The following is a 19,001-nucleotide window of genomic DNA, read 5'->3' on the forward strand; positions in this document are numbered from 1 at the left end:
GGCAGAAGTGCGACTAGGACAGGCTGAGAATGGCCGGGCGCTCGCCCCCGGGACTGACTGTGCCAGCCCCAAAGGGGCTCTTGTCTCTGACTCACCCGTCGGGCACCCAGGGTTGATGACGCACAGCACTTTGGGGGGGTGCAGTGCCCCCGGCTTTCCCAAGTACCCGCCTTGATCTCCCCGATATCCAGGGCCCAGGCGCCTCCTCGTCCAGGTGGTACTGCACCCTGATGGCACCGGTCAGTGCTACAGCGTCCGCATAGAGAGGGTGCCCGGGCACCAGCAGCAGCATGCCCACCCTCCCGGGGTCCTGCTCATTGACCATCAGGGGGAGGACAAACTGGGCAAGGAATCAGAGAGGTCAGACAGCTCGGCTCTGACCTCCCGGCCCCCAGGAACGTGGAACCCCCTGCTCCCAGTGACATACACCACCTCAATAGCTGAGCTCGCCCACCCCCACAGCTTCCAAACAGGGCCTGTCCAGCCCTAGGAACTAGGTGAGCCATCCACTCTCCCAGTGAGACTGTAGGGAAAGCCCCAGTAACTGGGGGTGCTGTGGGGAGCGGGGTAGGGGCACTGGCTGTGGGGGAGCTCCCAGCTACTCCATTCCCAGCCTCACCCAGCAGGGGGTGCTGTGGGGAGCAGGGCAGGTGCTCTGGCGGGGGGAGGCGCTCCTGGCTACTCCAGTCCCAATCTCTCCCAGCAGGGGGCGCTGCAGGGGGGCGCAGGCTGGGAGCCCCCGGGCAGCTCGGCCATGGCAGACGGGGCGTTATGGTCTCTCACATGGTGCTAGGATTAGCGACTCGGTTACGTGGGGGAGCTCAGCAGCTGGAGGGGAGCCCGCCCCCCTGGCCCTGCACCTGGGCAGGGCAGTGCCCAGGTTACCTTGCGTATGAAGGTGATGGGTTTCCGGCCCATCACATGTGTGGCTTGGAGCTGCAGTCAGTGATCTCCTGTCAGGGTCTGGGTGCGCCCTAGGGGAGGATCAGCTGGACATTCCCCAGGGCCTGCTGCCCACAGCCCTTAGCACTCGTTACCCACATTGACCCAGTAACCCCACAGCCCCCTTCACCTCTGCCAGGCAGCTCTGGGCTAGCCCCTTCGAATACCTGGGAAACTGAGGCACGGAGTGAGGGAGGGATTTGCCGAAGGCCCCACAGCTCGTTAGTTGCAGAGCCACAAATAGAACCCAGGAGTCCTGGCTCCCAGGCCCACCCTCCCTCCTGATACTGTGGGGCTCAGGGGCTGCCCCCGCCATGTACCAGGCTCACCCAGCAGCGAAGGACTGACCGTGCCCAGTTCACGCTGCAGCCCTTGCCAGGCGAGGTCCTAGCACACCTCCAGTCCCAGGCAGTGGGGGCCAGGGTCTCCAGGGTCTGCCCGTTCCTCCAGCTCATCCTGGCGCTGGGGTTTCAGGACTGCTCTGAGCACCGGGGCCAGGGCAGAGCGCCCACAGGATGCCCCCAGACTGGCACCTCCCCCCTGCAGATGGTGACTGCAGGGGCCCTTTGCCAGAGCCCTGTGCCCTGCCCACAAACAGCCCGTGGTTGATAGAATCATAGAATCATAGAATATCAGGGTTGGAAGGGACCCCAGGAGGTCATCTAGTCCAACCCCCTGCTCGAAGCAGGACCAATTCCCAGTTAAATCATCCCAGCCAGGGCTTTGTCAAGCCTGACCTTAAAAACCTCTAAGGAAGGAGATTCTACCACCTCCCTAGGTAACGCATTCCAGTGTTTCACCACCCTCTTAGTGAAAAAGTTTTTCCTAATATCCAACCTAAACCTCCCCCACTGCAACTTGAGACCATTACTCCTCGTTCTGTCATCTGCTACCATTGAGAACAGTCTAGATCCATCCTCTTTGGAACCCCCTTTCAGGTAGTTGAAAGCAGCTATCAAATCCCCCCTCATTCTTCTCTTCTGCAGGCTAAACAATCCCAGCTCCCTCAGCCTCTCCTCGTAAGTCATGTGTTCCAGACCCCTAATCATTTTTGTTGCCCTTCGCTGGACTCTCTCCAATTTATCCACATCCTTCTTGTAGTGTGGGGCCCAAAACTGGACACAGTACTCCAGATGAGGCCTCACCAATTTCGAATAGAGGGGAACGATCACATCCCTCGATCTGCTCGCTATGCCCCTACTTATATATCCCAAAATGCCATTGGCCTTCTTGGCAACAAGGGCACACTGCTGACTCATATCCAGCTTCTCGTCCACTGTCACCCGTAGGTCCTTTTCCGCAGAACTGCTGCCTAGTCATTCGGTCCCTAGTCTGTAGGGGTGCATTGGATTCTTCCATCCTAAGTGCAGGACCCTGCACTTATCCTTATTGAACCTCATCAGATTTCTTTTGGCCCAATCCTCCAATTTGTCTAGGTCCTTCTGTATCCTATCCCTCCCCTCCAGCGTATCTACCACTCCTCCCAGTTTAGTATCATCCGCAAATTTGCTGAGAGTGCAATCCACACCATCCTCCAGATCATTTATGAAGATATTGAACAAAACCGGCCCCAGGACCGACCATTGGGGCACTCCACTTGACACCAGCTGCCAACTAGACATGGAGCCATTGATCGCTACCAGTTGAGCCCGACAATCTAGCCAGCTTTCTACCCACCTTATAGTGCATTCATCCAGCCCATACTTCCTTAACTTGCTGACAAGAATACTGTGGGAGACCGTGTCAAAAGCTTTGCTAAAGTCAAGAAACAATACATCCACTGCTTTCCCTTCATCCACAGAACCAGTAATCTCATCATAAAAGGCGATTAGATTAGTCAGGCATGACCTTCCCTTGGTGAATCCATGCTGGCTGTTCCTGATCACTTTCCTCTCATGCAAGTGCTTCAGGATTGATTCTTTGAGGACCTGCTCCATGATTTTTCCAGGGACTGAGGTGAGGCTGACTGGCCTGTAGTTCCCTGGATCCTCCTTCTTCCCTTTTTTAAAGATTGGCATTACATTAGCCTTTTTCCAGTCATCCGGGACTTCCCCCGTTCGCCACGAGTTTTCAAAGATAATGGCCAATGGCTCTGCAATCACAGCCGCCAATTCCTTCAGCACTCTTGGATGCAACTCGTCCGGCCCCATGGACTTGTGCACGTCCAGCTTTTCTAAATAGTCCCTAACCACCTCTATCTCCACAAAGGGCTGGCCATTTAACCTGCCCTGTCCCTGCAGCTCAGCCCATTACACCAATGCTGGGCAGAGGAGAGCACACAGGCAGCCACCCGCCCGGGGCCCTGGGGATCTGGCTTTCCCTGTGGGGGCAACCCAAGATCTCCCCACATGTCGATTCCCTTGGCTCTCTCAGCCTGGCAGGCTGCTCCATTCGCTCCCTGCCGTCTGGCCCGGGTTAGCCTGGGCAGAGAGGGGGCATGGGCTGTGCCCACATGGGCACTGAGACACGACAGGCCTGGCCTGGGAACAGGGTGAGTGTCTCCGCTCTGATCCCATGCCAGTGGCTCATAATGCCACCCAGCCCTGCTCAGTGGAGTAAAGCCTCCGAGTGGGGCTGCTGGCCACCTGCAGGCCTGTCTGGCTGACCCATCTCTCTCTGCAGCTCTAAGGCATCACAGAGCTAGTCCGGAGGTAAGGGAGGGTGATCACAATCCAGGTGCTCCCCAGCCAGGAGAGGAATCCACCTGGCACAAAATTGGCACAGCTGGCATCAATGCCCAGCAGAGACCAAGGTCCATGGCAACCTGGCTCCCCTTGGGGTGAATGTCTGCCCCAGATGGGCACACTAACCCCTTCCAGGCACCAGGGCCACCAAGCTTTGTGCCCATCCCGGACAGCTGGCAGGAGCCTGGCCAGGGCAGAGGCATCTGGTGTCTGAGCAGCAGGCATGGTCCCTTGGGAAGGAACATGCCTCTTAGCATCTCTCAGCTGTGCCCCTTGGCCAGACGCAGCAGGGCACCAGCGGGGATTGAACCCACAGCACGCAGCACCAAACCACAGGCAGGTGCGGCTCCAGCCCTTGGCTGAGTGACTAGCCGGCTGTGCTGGGGCTGGCCACTGGTGGGAGCCATGATCACACACCTGGTCCCAGGCATTATCCAAGTCACATACGGTGTCTCCGCTGCCCGTGGGCCACAGTGAGTCCCCGGGGAGCTGAGCTGGGTCAGAGCTGCGCTGGCCAAGCCTGCTCCGGCCCCCGCAGAACCAGCGAGGGGCCACGCACCATTCGCTAGTGCAGGGATTTTGCAGTGCACTGGGGGATGCCTGGGACACACAGTCCCAGGGGAGGGCTGGTCACAGCCGTGGGGCAGGCAGGCCCTGGCCCAGCCCTTGCCGAGGGGGAAGCAGACCCATGGGAGGGCATTGCAAAGCCCGCTGTGTAGAGCAGCGCCCAGGGGCAAGGACTCAGGCCCACCTAGAGCTGTAATGCCCCGAGTGTCCCCAAGGGGTCAGCATCTTCCCCTTGGTGTAAAGCATCCGTGGTGCTGCGGGGGCCCTGGCCAGGAAGGATGCTCGGGCGTGTTGCAGGGGGCCGCTCCGCGCAGGGGGCTGGCTGGAGCCGAGCCTGTGGCCCCTGCCCTGTGCAGTGCTCCGGGGGAGGCAGCGCTAATGGCAAACCCAGCAGTGCCGGAGCTGAGGGCATCTCTCGGGCTCATTAACGAGTGACCCAAAGGGCCACCTTTGTCCTCTGGTGGGGGAAGGCGAATTGGACCTTCGAGCCGGTCTGCCCCCCCCCCGGCAGGGCTTTCGGCAGCCCTGCAGCGAGGCAGGCAGCAGCCCCACTGTGCGCCCAGCGCGGGGATGGCGGCGCGGAGGAAGGTCCTGACCCTGGACTCCGTGAATCCGCGCGTCAAAGGCTCCAGGCTCCCCACGCTGGGTCCCCTGCTGGAGAGGGCCTCGCAGATCCAGCGCCAGCTGGCGCAGGTGAGGGGCATTCTGGGAAAGTGTTCGGGGTATTCTGGGCACCGGGGGGCACATGTCCTGGGTCCTGGCTGCGGGCCCTGGAAGTGCGGGTCTCTGCTGAACAGCGGCTCCAGCACCGGCCCCCTGGGCTGCCTGTTTGCTGCCCTTGCTGAACCCAGGGCACCGTTGCCTGCGTGGCCAGCCAGAGGGAGGCCTGTGGAACTGCCAGCACCACTGCTCCCGGGCATCGAGCGTCCCGCAGCCCAGCCCTGCCCTGGTGGGCCTTGGCAACCGGTTCGGTCAGTCTCACCTGGGCAGGGCCAGTCCCCAGCTCCCTACCCTCTCACTGGGCCAGCCCTGCGGGGCTCAGGGGGCCAGCCCCTAGCTCCCTGCCCCGATCCAGTCACCCCTCCTCACATCTCCCCCTGGGTGGGTGCACCAGCCTGGCTAGAAGAAAGGGGCTGCAGGGTGAGGGTGAATCTGGGCCAGCCAACCTGTGCCAGAGCTGCCCAGGGGGAGAAGGGCAAATGCAGCCTGTGCTGGGGAGCCTGTCCCCAGGGGAAGGGCGGGGAGGGTCCAGCTCTGGTAACGATGGCTCAAAGCCCCCCTCCTCCCCCCCCCGGTGGGGGCACTTTGCTCTCTGCCCCCAGGGAGAGGAGAAGCCCTTCCGGGAGGTCATCTGGTGCCACTCGAGGGACCCCCACGCTGCAGGCTGAAGACCCATCGCCTTCCTACTCCAGGTGAGGAGCAAGGATCCCCCTTGCAGCCCCTGTGGAGAGCAGAGACCATCAGGACCCGCTGGGATGCCCCCCACACCCATTCCTGCCGCACCCCGTGTGGGAGGGAGCAGCTAGCAGGAAAGCCCCAGCCGGGTTTTCCCCCACCCAGCTGCAATGCAGAAAGTAGTCTCCTGCCCATCCCTGCCCCTGGCGCCATGCAGTGCCCCCAGCCATTCTCAGACTCAGGGGCACAGACCTGGGCCCTGGGAAGCTGCACAAAGCCAGCGACCAGCAGCCCCTGCCGTGGGGAGACCAGCTGAAATAGCAAGACATGCAAAGGGCAAGAGGGGAAACTGAGGCTCACAGTCACCCAGCTGCAGAGCTCAGGGTCATCCTGAGCATGAGCTTCCCCTACCTGTATGAGCTACCACCCATGTCATTGAGTGTCTTTATGAGTCCCCTCCCATGAGCACCCCACAGCATACACGTCCCCCTCTCTATGCCCCTGGCCTTCCTCTGCCAGCTTCCATCAGAGCATCCCAACACGCAGGAGAAGCCCTGGGGTGAAAGTCATCCCCGCGTGGAGACCTAGCCTTGCGCGAGTCCTAATTCAGCCCTCAGACTCAGGCTTGAGTGGTGGCCTTGTGCCAAACACCCCCACCCCCACCCCCCAGTGCACTAGGCCTGGCAGGAAGGGGCAGTGAGCCCAGAGCCACGCGAGTCACATGGGGATGCAGGAGACTCAAGCCCAGATCTCATGACTCCCAGCCCCGGGCCCGACCCCTCCCCCGATCCTCTGCCTGACCCCAATGCCACAGCTTGGGCCGGTTCCTGTCTGCGAGACCATGGAGGCCAGGAGAGCCCCCCGGCTGGCTCCACATTGGAGTTTACCCCTTAGTAGCTAATTGGGTCCTCATTCATTGTATAGCCTGCGCAAGCCCTCCCTTAGACTCCCTACTCTGGCCACCGGGCGGCGCTCACGCGCCACAGTGCGAGGGGCTGTGGGGCTTTACAGCACTGAGGGTGCTCTGGGCAGGAGTTAGGGTGGCTAGTGATCTCGACTGGGGCAAAGCCATGGGGCCAATCCGGCCGGCCGCTGCACTGCGCCTAGTGGGACACTAGCCGAAGGTCGTGCACGGAGCCCCTCGGCAGGGCATGCTCCCCTGCTGTGCGGTCCTCGGAGCAGGGAGGGCGTCAGATCAGCTGCCCTGGAGCTGGCTGTGGCTCCGGCATCCCCTGCCGCCCTACAACGGACCAATGGCCCCAGGATCTTGTCCCTGAGTAATGGCCAATACCAGACACGAAGCGCCCAGAAGCTGTAATGATGGGCATTGTCAAGGTTCCCTTCCCCACCCTGAACTCTGGGGTACAGATGTGGGGACCCGCACGAACGACCCCCTAAGCTTATTTCTACCATCTTAGGTTAAAAATTCCCCAAGGCACAAATCCCTTGTGTCCTTGGACGGTATTACCGCCACCGCCAAGTGATTTAAACAAACATTCAGGGAGGGCCTCTTGGAGCCCTATTCCCTCCCCTCCCAAATATCCCCTTACACCCCCTTTCCTGGGGAGGCTTGAGAATAATATCCTAACCAATTGGTTTTAAAGTGAGCACATATCAACCCCCCCTGGGTCTTAGGACACTGAAAATCAATCAGGTTCTTAAAAGAAGAATTTTATTTAAAGACTCCTGGTCAGGGACCGATGTACGTCAGCCAGGGTTTGCAGTGACGCCCCGAACAGAGCAGGATTTATTAGCCAAGGGGCACCCGGCCTCTCAAGTCCTTAGGTCAGCAGAGAAATGCAAAGGTGAAGGGCTGTCACCTCCAGTTTGGCACCGTCTCTGTCCGTCCCTGGGGGGAGCTGCTGTGTCTTTCCAAGGGGCAGCCCTTGCCCCAGCTGCCTGCCCCCTTTGCTCCCCAGCTCAAGGCCCTTGCTCTGTGGTCCTGCAGCCAGGTGGGGGAATCTCCTCCCTCCTGTCCCTGACCTGCACTGACGGGAGCTGATCCTAGCCAGTCCTGAATGACCCATTGGTACCACCCCAGACGCTTACCTCACATGACCCCCACCCCAGGTCTCCTGCTTTGCCCAGGAGCATTTTAACCTTTCTGCAGCCACGGGGGAGTAAACCCCTGTCAAGTGCAGCCCTGCCCTGCTTCAGTCCGAGAGATTGGCCAGACCATTCCCAGCCCTCCCCACGCAATGCTCTGCCACGACAGGGGCTTCCTAGCCCCCAGCTGGGGTGACCGGATAATCTCACCATGGGGGAGGGGAGGGAATGGGGCACCTTCCGGGGGGGTGGGTGGGTAGGAGGGAGCTGGGTCCAGTCTAAGGGTTGAATGTCCCACCCTCCCTTGCTGGCTGATCCGCCCCTGATTGCGGGGGGCTGGCTGCTTGGGAGGGCTGGGGGCTGAATGCAGGGAAAGGGGTGTTTTCCAAAGGGCACTTGGCTGGGCGTGGCTATTGGTGCGCTGGGCTGTCAGTCACCTTCGCCGTGCACTGACTGCCTCTGGGCTCTGCTGTTACAGGTGGCTGCCATCTGCGCTTACCCAGAGCTGCTGCATGCCGACTCCATGCCACGGGACGCCAAGCAGCGAGCCAGCCGCATCCTGCCAGAGCTGCACAGCTCCAGTGCGGGTACCTGAGCACCGCAGCCTCCGTCGGGATAGACCTCGCCCTGGGAGCTGGGCCTCCGGGCCCCGCCGTGCCCTGGAGTTGCAGCTGAAACCTTCAGAGAGAGGGACCATTAGTGCCAGCTGTGGGGTGGGGGAGACAGTGCACTGGCCCCATCTGCGTTCCCCCCGGGCCATCGACTGGCCATGAACAGAGCTGGGGGGCCTTCCCCGTGGCTGATCCAGAGAAGTTTGCCAGTGGAGGCACTGGCTGTGGTGGGGGCTGTGTGGCACAGAGTGGGGGGCTCTGCCAGGACCTGTGGGCTGGCTGACTGCCCCTGGTTCTGGGGGGAGAAGGAGCGGGAGGGTCCTTGCTCTTTGCCATTCAGCGGCAGAGTCTGTACCTGACGCTGGGCTGGGTCCTTCTCCCATGGAGCGTATAACATGGAGTACATCACTGCTGCCATCCCCCAGAGGATGCTGGATTGGAATTCATTTGCAAATTGGATACTATTAATTTAGGCTTAAATAGAGACTGGGAGTGGCTAAGTCATTATGCAAGGTAGCCTGTTTCCTCTTGTTTTTTCCTACCCCCCCCCCCCCCAGATGTTCTGGTTTAACTTGGATTTAAACTTGGAGAGTGGTCAGTTTAGATGAGCTATTACCAGCAGGAGAGTGAGTTTGTGTGTGTATTGGGGTGGGGGGGAGGTGAGAAAACCTGGATCTATGCAGGAAATAGCCCGACTTAATTATGTAAAGAGTTGTCACTTTGGATGGGCTAGCACCAGCAGGAGAGTGAATTTGTGGGGGGGGGGGTGGAGGGTGAGAAAACCTGGATTTGTGCTGGAAATGGCCCACCTGATGATCACTTTAGATAAGCTATTACCAGCAGGACAGTGGGGTGGGAGGAGGTATTGTTTCATATTCTCTGTGTGTATATAAAGTCTGCTGCAGTTTCCACGGTATGCATCTGATGAAGTGAGCTGTAGCTCACGAAAGCTCATGCTCAAATAAATTGGTTAGTCTCTAAGGTGCCACAAGTACTCCTTTTCTTTTTGCGAATACAGACTAACACGGCTGTTCCTCTGAAATCCCCCAGAGGGTGGCCCGCTACCTGCAGAGGAGAGACGGGGGCATCCGGTGCGACCCCAGTGTCACGGGGTCCCCGGGCGATGCTCTGGAACTGCTCCCTACGACGCCAGTCAGGACTCTGGGGAAGTCTCCTCTCTGGGAGCAGCCTGTCTGCAGGACACACAGCTCACACAGCTTCCACCTTCCTGGGTCTGACCCCGGAGCATTCAGCCTCCTCTGCCCCTCCATGCGCTTCCCCCAGCGAGTCCACTCATGCGGGGCTCCTGGGGAAGCCAGAGGGTCCTGCACCCCAACTTCGCAGTCAGACGTGACTCTCAGCCAGCCAGTAAAACAGAAGGTTTATTAGATGACAGGAACATGGTCTAAAACAGAGCTTGCAGGTGCAGAGAACAGGACCCCTCAGCTGGGTCCATTTTGTGGGGCAGTGAACCAGACAACCACGTCTGCACTTCACTCCATGTCCCAGCCAGCCCCAAACTGAAACTCCCTCCAGCCCCTCCTCCTCTGGGCTTTGTCCCTTTCCCGGGGCCAGGAGGTCACCGGGTTCCTTTGTTCTCCAACCCTTTAGCTTTCACCTTGCAGGGGGGAAGGGCCCAGGCCATCAGTTGCCAGGAAACAGGGTGTCGGCCATCCTCTGTGTCCAGACTCCTGCACACACCTGCCCTCTAGGGCTCTGCAATGATCATACACCCTTACCCCACCCCCTAGATACTTAAGAACTGCCTAGGGGAAACTGAGGCACCCCCACACTATTCAGAGGAAACATTAAGAACAGTCCCACTTCGTCACACCCAGGAACATCGTCACATGTGGGGGCATCACCATGGCCATAGCGGTGAGTCCACCCAGCAATCTGCCCAGACCCCAGTCTCTGCTGCTGGCCATGAGCAGCTCCAGACGACCTCAGGGGAGATGCTGCAGCCCCCAGGTGAGGTGGAGTTGGCCACTGTCCCAGGGAGATAACGGGGGACTTTAGAGCTCTCAGCCAGAGCTCCCGAAATAGGAGAATCCCCTGTGCTGGGAGGGCCGAGGAGGGGCTAGAAGAGGGGCCGGGACAAGGCCAGGGCTTAGTAATGGGCCACCTGGGTCCCTGCTGTAACGCCAGCGACGCTGGGCCAAGGTCTTCAGGCGGGGACTGCTGAGGGGCAGTAGGCCCATCAGCAGAGAGGGTCCCACCCAGAAGGTCCTGCCAGCCCTTGTCCTCCCTCGCCCCAGTGGTGTTGCGTGAGCCTGGGGCAGCCTGTGCTCTCTCTTCCTCCTCCAGGATTTCCTCTCCCTGATGGTCAATGAGCTGGACCCCAGGAGGGCGGGCATGCTGCTGCCAGTGCCCGGGCACCCTCTCTATGCGGACGCTGTCGCCCTGGCCGGTGCCGTTGGGATGCAGTACCACCTGGACGAGGAGGGCGGATGGGCTCTGGACGTTGGGGAGATCAGGTGGGTGCTCGGCCAAGCCAGGGGGTACTGTACCCCCAAAGTGCTGTGTGTCATCAACCCCGGGTACCCGACGGGTGAGTCAGAGAGAGCGGCCCCCTGCCCCACTCTGCCCTCATCAGCTCTCCTCCAGTGTGCCTCGGGTTGCTGGGGAGCAGGCAGCCTGACCCTGCTGTGGGTCCCGCAGGGAACCCACCTTGAGGATCTGCTGGGCTCTTCCCCGTAACTGCTGCACCCTGGCACCCAGACGCCAGGCCCTGGTTCACCCAGCGCTGCCCCGCCTGGGAGGAGAGCCCAGTGGGGTCAGGGCCCACAGCACGGGGTGGGAGATCACAGCCAGGGCCATCAACGCACAGAGCCTCTCTGGGGCAGGGCGGAAAGGCCATAGTCTCCCAGGGGAGCTAGGAGAAGAGCACACTCTGGCTGCCTCAGACGTAGGCCCTTGGCACGGAGCAAACCCCGTTCCCTGGCCTGCCTTGCCCGGGTGACGTATCAGCCAGGAGACAGAGGGGCAAGAAATGGCTGTGAAAGCTTTGTGGGGCAGGGGAGGGAGACAGCACCCAGCACCAGCGACACACCCTGCTGGCTGCGGGGGGCAGGGGCCCTGGCTGGTAGGGCAAGCGGGCAGCAGCAGCCCTGGCTCACAGGGAAAACTGGGCGGGAGGGGGGACTGGGTAGCCGGGCCCCAGCCTGCAGCTGAGGAGTAGAAGGGGTTCTCAGCAGGTGGTGTTGGCTGGAACGATCAGGGTGGGAGCGGCCAGGCCAGGCTGGCAGGATGGCTCCACATCTGACTCAGTCCCGGCCTTGGCAGACCGGGCGACCCCACCCTCTGCCATGGGGGACTTCAATCTGAGCGACATATGCTGAAGGTCTCATGCTGCCAGTACTAAAACATTCTTGGAATTTCTAAACATTATAGATGACAATTTCCTAACTCAAAAAGTGTTGCAGCCAACGGAGAGAATTATTAGACCTTGTCCTAACAGATAAAGAGGAACTGATCACAGAACTAAAAGTTAATGGTAGCTTAGGTACAAGTGACTTGACTGGATCACATTGATAATGCACAAGCAGAATAAAGTCTAGACCACTCATGTATATAAAAATCCAAAATCATACCATTGAGGAAGAAGGCCATGGTGTTTGAAAAAAACAACCTGGATTATAGTGGAAGTGAAGGCAGCTGTAAAAAATAAAAAATATATATACAATAAATGGAAGAAAGGGGAAACTGATAGTAATGAATATAAATCAGGAGTTAGGAATTGTAGAAAATTGATAAGGGAAGCAAAGGGACACAAGGCGAACGCTAAGACCAGCAGGGTTAAAGACAATAAGAAGGAGTTTTTAAATATATTAGGAACAAAAAGAATCCTCACAACAGTATTGGTCCATTGCTAGATGGAAATGGTAGAACTATCAATAATAATGCAGAAAAAGCGGAACTGTTCAATAAATATTACTGTTCTGAATTTGGGGAAAAAACAAATGATACACTCTCATCATACAGTGGTGACAACATCCTTCATTCCACTAGTATCTCTGGAGGATGTTAAACAGAAGGTAATAAAGTCAGACATTTTAAAATCAGCAGGTCCAGATAACTTTCATCCAAGAGTTTACAAAGAGCTGGATGAGGAGCTCACTGAACCATTAATGTTGATTTTCAGTAAGTTTTGGAACACTTGGGAAGTTCTGGAAGACTGAAAGAGAGCTAATGTTATGCCAGTTTTTTAAAAGGATAAACAGGATGACTTGGATGATTATAGGCCTGTCAGCTTGACATTGGTCCCAGGCAAGATGGTGGAACAGCTGATATGGGACTCAATTGATAAATAATGAAAGGAGGGTAATATAATTAATGCAAATCAAAATGGGTTTATGTAAAATAGATCATGTCATACTAACTTGATATCTTTTTGCATGACTCTGCACTTGTCCTTGTTGAACCTCATCAGATTTCTTTTGGCCCAATCCTCCAATTTGTCTAGGTCCCTTTGTATCCTATCCCTACCCTCCAGCATATCTACCTCTCCTCCCAGTTTAGTGTCATCTGCAAACTTGCTGAGGGTGCAGTCCATGCCATCCTCCAGATCATTTATGAAGATATTGAACAAAACCGGCCCGAGGATCGACCCTTGGGGCACTCCACTTGATACCAGCTGCCAACTAGACATGGAGCCATTGATCGCTACCCGTTGAGCCCGACAATCTAGCCAACTTTCTACCCACCTTATAGTGCATTCATCCAGCCCATACTTCTTTAACTTGCTGGCAAGAATACTGTGGGAGACAGTGTCAAAAGTTTTGCTAAAGTCAAGGAACAACACGTCCACTGCTTTCCCCTCATCCACAGAGCCAGTTATCTCATCATAGAAGGCAATTAGGTTAATCAGGCATGACTTGCCCTTGGTGAATCCATGCTGACTGTTCCTGAACACTTTCCTCTCCTCTAAGTGCTTCAGAATTGATTCCTTGAGGACCTGCTCCATTATTTTTCCAGGGACTGAGGTGAGGCTGACTGGCCTGTAGTTCCCAGGATTCTCCTTCTTCCCTTTTTTAAAGGTGAGCACTACATTAGCCTTTTTCCAGTCTTCCGGGACTTCCCCCGATTGCCATGAGTTTTAGACTGACAATGAAGAGGCCATATCACTGATACAGAGCGATCTAGACCACTTGGTAAACTGGGTGCAAGCAAACAATTTGTGTATTAATATGGGAAAATGTAAATGTGTACCTCTGGGAACAAAGAATATAGGCCGTACTTACAGGCTGGGGGTGGTCATGGTGGAGAATAAGCTGAATACATGCTCCCAGGGTAACGCTGTGGCCAGAAGAGCAAATGGGATCCTAGGATGCAGAAACAGGGAAATCTCGAGAGGAGCAGAGAGGTTATGTCACCTCTGTATGTGGCCCTGGTGTGAGCGCTGCTGGGATCCTGGGTCCAGTTCCAGCCTCCACAATTCAAGAAGGATGTTGATAAATTGGAGAGGAGTCAGAGAAGAGCCATGAGAATGATTCCAGGATTAGAAAACCTGCTTACAGGGGTAGACTCAAGGAGCTCCATCTATTTAGCTTAACAAAGAGAAGATTAAGGAATAACTTGATCACACTCTGTAAGTATCTACATGGGTGGGGTGACCAGATGTCCTGATTTTATAGGGACAGTCCCAATTTTGGCGGCTTTTTCTTATATAGGCACCTATTATCCCCCCACCCCCATCCCGATTTTTCACATTTGCTGTCTGATCACCCTATACTTGGTAATAGCCTCTTTGATCTAGCCGAGACAGGTCTAACAGCATCCAATAGCTGGAAGCTGAAGCTAGACATATTCACGCTGGAAATAAGGTGTACGTTTACCAAGGGCAGTGGGGGTTTCTCGATCACTGACAGGGTTTAAATCCAGATGGGCTGTGTTTCTAACAGCTGTGCTCTGGGAATGACCTGAGGGCAGGGCTCTGGCCTGTGTTACACAGGAGGTCTGACTGGGTGATCACAATGGTCCTTTCTGGCCTTGGAGCCTGGGAAGCTAGGAAAGAGAGACAATAGTGGTTCTTATTGGGGTCCCTGCTGGGAGGCCGGGGGAGGGGACAGAAGTGCCTGGGTGCCCTCTCCAGTCCAGTCTCTATTCCAGCAAATAGGAGCTCCCAGGTTTCCAGGCCAGGCTCAGTTAGCGTCTCTCACTGGGACCCCTCTGCACTGGCTCCCTGCCCAGCCATTGCCAACTCTCACAGACCCACACAGACCTGCTCCTGGCACTCACAGCCTGCTCCCCGGCTCCTGCGGCAGCTGGTTCTGCACACAGGTCCCTGGGGTCTGTTCCCTGCACCTGGTGTCCGATCTGCTTTCAGCTCGCCACAGAGCCACCGCCCTCCTTCCCCATGGGCCAGGTCACCGCCTGGGGCAGGGCCCCCTCCCGTGGGCAGGGGTATGTGCCTGCGTGTTCATCCTAGGGGTCATGGATCAGCGGGGAGGGGGTTGTTTCATCAGGAGACAGATCAAACCAGGGGCACAGATCCTGTAGTGACTGCTGGGGGGGGCCTAATCCACCCTAGTGCCAATGGGGCTTGGGGCAGAATCCTCTCCTAGCACCAACTCCATGGGGAAGAGCCTTGCTGGCAGCTGATGGCACTGACTCTAGAGGTGGAAGAGCCCTGACCAGTCCAGCCCCTTCTACCCTGAAGCCCCCCAGCTGTGCCCCAGGGCTCTGACTCTCAGTGACCGTGGTGCAGGGGTGGGCATGGCCCCTGGAGCTCACCTCTTCTCTGCTCAGGCAGGGGCGGTTTCCGGGCCAGCTTCTTTGAGCTTGTGAACATCGACCCAGCAATCATGAAATGCTTCTGCTCCTCGGGAGTGTCCGTCTACCCCCTGATCCTGGGCCAGGTTCTGCTGGATGCCCTGATGGAGCCGCTGCTGCCTGGGGACCCCTCCTGCCCGCACCTTTATGGCAGTGGGTGCTGCATACTGCATGGCAGGGTGGGAGGGATGGGGGAGTGGGGAGGGACACAGCTGCAGGGTGCAGGGAAAGGCATGCTGGGGGAAAGCAAGGCAGGATGGTCAGGGACTGGGGATGCAGCACCTGGGTTCAGGGGGAGAGGCAGAGACGCTAGGCAGAACATGCCAAGGGCAGGTCCAGAGCACAGGTAAGGGGTGAGGGCACAGGTGGCTCCAGGGCATGGCAGGTGAAGAAGCAAGAGGGCATGGTGCTGAGGGTTGATGCTGGGGCACAGCCGACAGCTAGGGTGTGGCAGAGTCAGGGCGGCTCGAGGGATGCCAGGGTGGTGCCCAGCTCAGGAGGAACCAGTCTCCTCTGCTGCTGAGCTGAGCCCATCAGGCAACACTTGGCCTGGGGCCGGGGCAGGTGTTGGTGGAGAGCTTGGCCCCCCGAGCTGCTCTGGGGCTGCAGGCTAGTGGTTAGAGCAGCGTATGACAGCCAGGGCTCCGGGTTCTACCCCTGTCTCTAAGCGGGAGAGGAGTCTAGTGGTTACAGCAAGGAGCACGACTCCTGGGTTCTAGTCCCAGAGGATAACACCGGCCTCCCCCACTCAGCGCTGTGGGTCTCTCTCTCGGCTCCCAGGAGAAGCAGGCAGTGCTGAGCAACCTGGCCCACAAAGCGCAGCTGACCCAGGAGATCTTCGGCCCTGTGCCCGGGATTCGCTGTAACCCCGTGCAGGGCGCCATGTACTCCTTCCCCAGGATCCAGATCCCAGCCAGGGCGGTGCAGGAGGCCCAGGTGAGAACCGGGCATGGAGCAGCCCAGTGGTGGGTGGGGAGCAGGCGTGGCCCAGCCCAGCCAAGAGCATGGGGCGTGACCCTCCTGACGCTCTGTCTTCCTCCTAGGCCCTCAGTCTGGAGCCTGATTTCTTCTTCTGTCAGAAGCTGCTGGAGGCGACGGGGATCGTGCTGGCCCCAGGGAGCACCTTCGGGCAGCGCCGGGGCACCCACCTCGTCAGGTACCGCAGGACGAGGAGTTCCATTTCAGTGACAGGCAACGGGGTCGGGGCAGGTGACTGAGGACAGAGGTGGGGTTTGATTAGGGTGGCAGGTTGGGGTTCAGTGACGGGTGATGGGGTCAGGTTCGGTGATGGCATTTGGTGATGGAGGCATGGGAACAAGTGAGAAGGAGGGGATGAGAAATGGGGTCGGGTTCAGCGATGGGTCAGGCGTTGGGTGGTGGATGACAGGGTGGGGTGGGGAGATGGGGTCAGGGTCAGTGATGGGGTTTGGTGATGGAGGCGTGGGGATGGGTGAGAAGGTGGGGTTGGGTGATGGGGTCAAGGCCAGAGATGGGTCAGGGGTTGGGGGATAAGTGACAGGGTGGGGTGGGGAGATGGGGTCAGGGTCAGTGATGAGTTGGGTGATGGGTGACAAGGCAGTGTTGTGTGATGGGGTCAGGGTTAGTGATGGGTTGGGGGGTTGGGTGATGGGGTCAGGGACAGAGATGGGTCAGGGGTTGGGTGATGGGTGACAGGCAATGGGTGACAGGGTCAGGGTCAGTGACGGTTTGGGGGTTGGGGGATTGGTGACAGGCGTTGGGTGACAGGGTCAGGGTCATAGAATCATGGAATATCAGGGTTGGAAGGGACCTCAGGAGGTCATCTAGTCCAACCCCCTGCTCAAAGTAGGGAGTTACTCCTGCCCCCAGTGAAGACGCTGAGGATTGTCTTACAAACCATCACAGACTTCCACTCCCAGTTCCTGCAGAGATGGGTCAGGGGTTGGGGGATGGGTGACAGGCGTTGGGTGACGGGTTCAGGGTCAGTGATGGTTTCGGGATTGGGCGATGGGTTAGGAATGAGCTCAGGCTGGCCTCGACTCGTGCCTGGTGCCTACAGCCCAGACGGGGTAAAGTCCCTTAATTGCATCCACAACATGATCCTTTTCATAATCAGGCTTCCCCCATGAATCAGGCCCTGGGCCGCAGGCTCCTGCAGAGCCGAGCCCTCCTGTATCCCTGCACCGGGGCCATTAGAGAGGGAGGCGCACCGGCAGGGACCAGCCGGCCCATCTGCATCTAGGACCAGGGCAGCAGTGCCCCCTACAGCAGCGTCCCGGAACTCTGCCCGCTGAGGGTTCAGTGGCCCAGCGCTGAGGCTCTCAGCCCTTCTCTTCAGGGGGTCGCTCAGGGAAGAACCCCCAGCCCAGGCAGGAGCGAGGTCTTAGCCCAGCACCTTCTCCCCAGTGACCTTCCCTACCCCTCCTCAGGGTGACGCTGCTGCCCCCAGTGAAGACGCTGAGGATTGTCTTACAAACCACTGCAGACTTCCACTCCCAGTTCCTGCAGCAATATTCCTGAAGAGTGGGTAATTATTCCTGGTAGTTACATTGAAGAAGATGGGGATTAATTTGAGAATTGAAAGGTGGATAAAGAGGAGACTACAATGGGCCATACTGAAAGGTGATCTGTCAGGATGGAGGGAGACTACAGGTGGAATTCTTCAGGGATCGGTCTTGGGACCAATCATATTTCACATCTTTATTAATGTCCTTGGCACAAAAAGTGGGAGTTTGCTAATAAAATTTGCAGATGACACAAAGTTGGGAGGTATTGTCAATATGGAGGAGGACTGGAATATCATACAAGAAGGTCTGAATGACTTTGAAACCTGGGATAATAGCAATAGGATGAAATTTAATAGTGCAACATGCAAGGTCAGGCACTTAGGGACGAACAAGAATTTTTGCTATAAGCTTATCAGTTGGAAGTGACAGAGGAGGGGAAAGACCTGAGTTGATCACAGGATGACTATGAGCTGCCAATGTGAGGCGACCATGAAAAAGGAGAATGCAGTCCGAGGATGTATCAGGCGAGGTGTTTTCAGTAGAGACAGGGAAGTGTTAGTACATTATACAAGGCACTGGTGAGCCCTCATCTGCAACACTGTGTGCAGCTCTGGTCTCCCACATTTAAGAAGGATGAATTCAAACTGGAACAGGTGCAGAGAAGGGCTACTAGGATGATCCGAGGAATGGCAAACCTGTCTTATGAGAGGAGACTCAAGAGCTTGGCTTGTTTAGCCGAACCAAAAGAAGGCTGAGGGGAGATCTGCTTGCTCTCTGTAAATACATCAGAGGGATAAATACCAGGGAGGGAGAGGAGTTATTTATGTTAAGCACCAATGTGGACACAAGACCAAAGGGATATAAACTGGCCAGCAACAAGTTTAGGCTTGAAATTAGACGAAGGTTTCTAACCATCAGAGGAGTGAAGTTCTGGAGCAGCCTCCCAAGGGGAGCAGTCAGGGTAAAAAAACCTAACTGGCTTCAAGGCTGCGCTTCATACGTTTATGGAGGGGATGGTAGGATAGGACTGCCTGCAATGGCGTGTCGCCGATCTGCGACTGCTAGCAGCAAATACCTCCAACGGCTGGTGATGGGATGCTAGCCGGGGAGGGCTCTGAGTTACAATGACAGAGATTCTTTCCCAGGTGTCTGTCTGGTGGGTCTTGCCCACATGCTCAGGGTCTAACTGGCCATATTTGGGATTGGGAAGGAATTTTCCCCTGAGTCATATTGGCAGAGACCCTGGGGATTTTTCACCTTTCTCTGCAGCATAGGGCATGGGTCACTTGCAGGTTTAAACAAGTGTAAATGGTGGATTTTCTGTAAGGTGTTGTCTTCAGATCATGATGTAAGGATGTCAGTAACTCAGCCAGAGGTTAGGGGTTTGTTACAGGAGTGGGTGGGTGAGGGTCTGTGGCCTGCAATGTGCAGAATGTCAGACTAGATGATCATGCTGGTCCCTTCTGACCTTTAAGCCTATGAGTCTACAGAAAGTC

General features: G+C 57.1%; 1 pseudogene; it reads left to right on the plus strand.

Moving 5' to 3' along the window:
• Window positions 1–4,763: 4,763 nt before the first annotated feature.
• LOC125631085 (alanine aminotransferase 2-like) lies at window positions 4,764–17,518 on the plus strand (annotated as a pseudogene).
• The last annotated feature ends 1,483 nt before the right edge of the window (window positions 17,519–19,001 follow it).

The sequence above is a fragment of the Caretta caretta genome, chromosome 2 (genome assembly GCF_965140235.1).
Source record: "Caretta caretta isolate rCarCar2 chromosome 2, rCarCar1.hap1, whole genome shotgun sequence".
Taxonomy (NCBI): Eukaryota; Metazoa; Chordata; order Testudines; family Cheloniidae; genus Caretta; species Caretta caretta.